This window comes from Triticum urartu, chromosome 2A (assembly GCF_056163025.1).
Source record: "Triticum urartu cultivar PI428250 chromosome 2A, HENAU_Tu73, whole genome shotgun sequence".
NCBI classification, from domain to species: domain Eukaryota; kingdom Viridiplantae; phylum Streptophyta; class Magnoliopsida; order Poales; family Poaceae; genus Triticum; species Triticum urartu.
In genome coordinates this window covers 122,077,724-122,082,475 of record NC_141874.1, presented here as the reverse complement: position 1 = coordinate 122,082,475, position 4,752 = coordinate 122,077,724, and positions in this window count along the sequence as shown.

The window sequence follows — 4,752 nt, the reverse complement described above, 5'->3', positions numbered from 1 at the left end:
TTAACTTAGTAAGATGTGCCACAACAGTTTCAGATTCATAGCCATAAAACGGATCAGATTCAACCAAAGTAATTATATCAGGATCAACAGAGAATTCATAATCCTTATCAGGAACACATATAGGTGAAGTAGCAAAAGCAGGGTCGGGTTTCATTCTATCTCTAAGTGATTCTTTGTTCCATTTAATTAATAACCTCTTAAGCTCATATCTATCTCTGCAAGCTAAAATAGCTAAAGAAGCATCCCTATCAAAAAGATAACCTTTAGGAATAACATGCATGTTTTCATCATCACTATCATCATCGTATTCAGATTCAATAATTTCTCTTTCTCTAGCCCTAGCAATTTGTTCATCAAGAAATCCACTAAGGGCCACAGTAGTATCAGACATAGAAGCAGTTTCATCATAAGTATCATGCATAGCAGAAGTGGCATCATCAATAACATGCGACATATCAGAACGAATAGCAGAAGCAAGTGTAGGTGTCGCAAACTTACTCATAACAGAAGGTGAATCAAGTGCAGAGCTAGATGGCAGTTCCTTACCTCCCCTCGTAGTTGAGGGATAGATCTTGGTTTTTGGATCTCTCAAGTTCTTCATAGTGTCCAGCAGATATAAATCCCAAGTGACTCAAAGAATAGAGCTATGCTCCCCGGCAACGGCGCCAGAAATTAGTCTTGATAACCCACAAGTATAGGGGATCGCAACAGCTTTCGAGGGTAGAGTATTCAACCCAAATTTATTGATTCGACAAAGGGGAGCCAAAGAATATTCTCAAGTACTAGCAGCTGAGTTGTCAATTCAACCACACCTGGAAACTTAGTATCTGCAGCAAAGTGTTTAGTAGCAAAGTAATATGATAGTGGTGGTAGCGGCAACAAAAGTAAAGACAACAAACGTAATGTTTTTGGTATTTTGTAGTGATTGTAACAGTAACAACGGAAAAGTAAATAAACGTAAACCAGTATATGGAAAACTCGTAGGCACCAGATCAGTGATGGAAAATTATGCCGGCTGTGGTTCATCATGTAACAGTCATAACATAGGGCGACACAAAACTAGCTCCAGTTCATCAATGTAATGTAGGCATGTATTCCATATATAGTCATACGTGCTTATGGAAAAGAACTTGCATGACATCTTTTGTCCTACCCTCCTGTGGCAGCGGGGTCCTATTGGAAACTAAGGGATATTAAGGCCTCCTTTTAATAGAGAACCGGAACAAAGCAATAGCACATAGTGAATACATGAACTCCTCAAACTATGGTCATCACCGGGAGTGGTCCCGATTATTGTCACTTCGGGGTTGCCGGATCATAACACATAGTAGGTGACTATAGACTTGCAAGATAGGATCTAGAACTCACATATATTCATGAAAACATAATAGGTTTAGATCTGAAATCATGGCACTCGGGCCCTAGTGACAAGCATTAAGCATAGCAAAGTCATAGCAACATCAATCTCAAAACATAATGGATACTAGGGATCAAACCCTAACAAAACTAACTCGATTACATGATAAATCTCATCCAACCCATCACCGTCCAGCAAGCCTACGATGGAATTACTCACGCACGGCGGTGAGCATCATGAGATTGGTGATGGAGGATGGTTGATGATGACGACAGCGACAAATCCCCCTCTCCGGAGCCCCGAACGGACTCCAGATCAGCCCTCCCGAGAGGTTTTAGGGCTTGGCGGTGGCTCCGTATTGTAAAAAGCGATGATTTCTTCTCTCTGATTTTTTTCTCTCCGAAAGCAAATATATAGAGTTGGAGTTGGCGTCGGAGGGTCAACAGGGGGCCCACGAGGTAGGGGGCGCGCCCTAGGGGGGGCACCCTCGTGAGAAGGGTGTGGGCCCCCTGGTCTTCATATTTGGTGAGGATTTTTTATTATTTTTTCTAAGACCTCCCGTGGAGTTTCAGGTCATTCCGAGAATATTTGTTTTCTGCACATAAAACAACACCATGGTAATTCTGCTGAAAACAGCGTCAGTCCAGGTTAGTTCCATCCAAATCATACAAGATAGAGTCCAAAACAAGCGCAAAAGTGTTTGGAAAAGTAGATACGACGGAGACGTATCAAGCGGCGCCGGTCGGTGGCAGCGGACTCGGGCAGCGGGGGCTCCCCAGGCGGCGGGGCGCGGCGATGGGCCGCGGGGGCCCTCCGCGGGCCGAACGGGCCGGCGGCAGGGAAGAGCCGGCGGGGACACGTGGCGTCACTCTATTGGCGCGGGGCGGCGGCGCGGGCTGTCCGGCGAGAAACGGACATGTCCGGCGCGCGGATGAGGAGCGGGGCTAGGGTTTAGGGGTGGATGGGATCCAGAATTTTTGGTGGAGGGACCTTTTTATATGTAGGAGGAGCTAGGAGGCTCCAAATTGAGCACGGTTTTTGGACACGCGATCGTAATCGAACAGCCTAGATGATGGAGGGGGTTTAGGTGGGTTTTGGGCCACTTTGGAGAGGTGTTGGGCTGCAACACACACGAGGCCTTTTCGGTTCCTCGGTTAACCATTGGAGTATCAAACGAAGTCCAAATGGCACGAAACTTGCAGGCGTTTTACCGGTAGTAAACGAGGGCCGCTTGGCAAGTCTCGGTCCAATCTGAGAACGTTTAATACCCGCACACGAAAAGAGGTAGAAAAGGATACCAGAGGATATAGGAGCGCCGGAATGCAAAACGGACAACGGGGAAAATGCTCAGATGCATGAGATGAACATGTATGCAAATGCGATGCACATGATGACATGATATGAGATGCAAGTCAAACACAAAAACAACACGAAGACAAAAACCCGACAACGAGGAAATAACATAACTTAGTGCCGAAAATGGCAAGAGTTGGAATACAAATATGGCAGGTTACATACGGGGTGTTATAGTTTGGTTGTGCCAGTTGCTGTCGGAGCTGCACCGTCCTATTGAGCAAGCTACCATTGTTTACTGTGATAATATTTCAGCTGTCTACATGCCAGGGAATCCGGTTCAACACCGTCGCACCAAGCATATTGAGATCGGCATTCATTTTCTTTGAGAGAAGGTGGCTCTCGGTCAAGTTCGTGTTCTCCACGTGCCTTCTTCTGCTCACTTTGTTGATATCTTTACTAAAGGTCGGGCGACTACTCTGTTTCAAGACATTTGTTTCAGTCTCAACGTTGTCGAGCCTACCGTTGACACTGCAGGGGGATGTTAGAATACAACTTGTATTAGGATTATGACTCCTACTCGGTTTGTAATAAGGCTAGGTCAGGTGCGGCATAGCTCTTATATATACTTCTTGTACCGGCACAATATTGCATCAACAATTATTCAATACAATTCTACAAAAAGGCCGTATGCATCCCTAATTGGTGCAGAGACCTGGGAAGTGAAATTCTCGTCCCTCCCTCCTCGCACCCGTAGGCGACAGGGAGGGCTCCCCCATCGCACCCCCTGGTATCCTTCTCCCCCACACTCCTCCCTCGCCGCCGCCAGAAGGCGTGGCCGGGCAATGCCTAGTTCGCGTCTTCGGCGGCAGCGGGGCCCTTTTCCTCCTCGCTCGGGGGTGCTGTGGCGGGGCGGCATCCTTGCGCCCGGGCAGCGTGATACGTCTCTAACGTATCTATAATTTTTGATTGCTCCATGCTATATTATCTACTATTTTGGACATCATTGGGCTTTATTATCCACTTTTATATTATTTTTGGGACTAACCTATTAACCGGAGGCCCAGCCCAGAATTGCTGTTTTTTTGCCTGTTTTAGGGTTTTGAAGAAAAGGAATATCAAACGGAGTCCAAACGGAATGAAACCTTCAGGAACGTGATTTTCTCAACAAACAAGACCCGGGAGACTTGGACCCTACGTCAAGCCACAAGAGAGGAGGCCACGAGGTAGGGGGGCACGCCCACCCCCACCAGGCGCGCCCTCCACCCTCGTGGGCCCCCTGTTGCTCCACCGACGTACTCCTTCCTCCTATATATATACCCAAGTACCCCCAAACGATCAGATACGGAGCCAAGAACCCTAATTCCACCACCGCAACTTTCTGTATCCACGAGATTCCATCTTAGGGCCTGTTCTGGAGCTCCGCCGGAGGGGGCATCGATCACGGAGGGCTTCTACATCAACACCATGGCCCCTCCGATGAAGTGTGAGTAGTTTACCTCAGACCTACGGGTCCATAGTTAGTAGCTAGATGGCTTCTTCTCTCTTTTTGGATCTCAATACAATGTTCTCCCCCCCTCTTGTTGTAGCGACCCGACTCGGTAAGAGTCGAAGTCTCTGTGCTTACCGTGCTAGTCCCTGGATCGACTTGCTAGCACACACAGTACTCGATGAAATAATAGAAATAACACACATCTCTTTATTACATCGATAGTCCAGGAGCAATACATTTATTACACAAATAGGGCATCGAGCCAATAAGCAAATACTGCGAAAGCAAAGAAGTAAATGAGTCCAACTCCACGACCAAGGTTGAGTGTAGAACATCGACCTATCGCACCTTAATCCTCGTCGGATATATCTGCAACGTGATAAGTTGCAGCCATATGGGTCAGTACATTGAATGTACTGGAAAGTCACATCATAAGTGTAATGAACCTACTTGTACATGCAATTTGGTTGGTGGAAAGCTCTAAGTTTAGTTTTTGCATAAAGCTAGTTTTCCCTATTAGAAAATATGTTATTCTACTAGTACACATTTGGATAGGATGAGTTGGCAAACCCAACTCCATCCGTTCCCAAGTTTCATTTAAAACCTAACT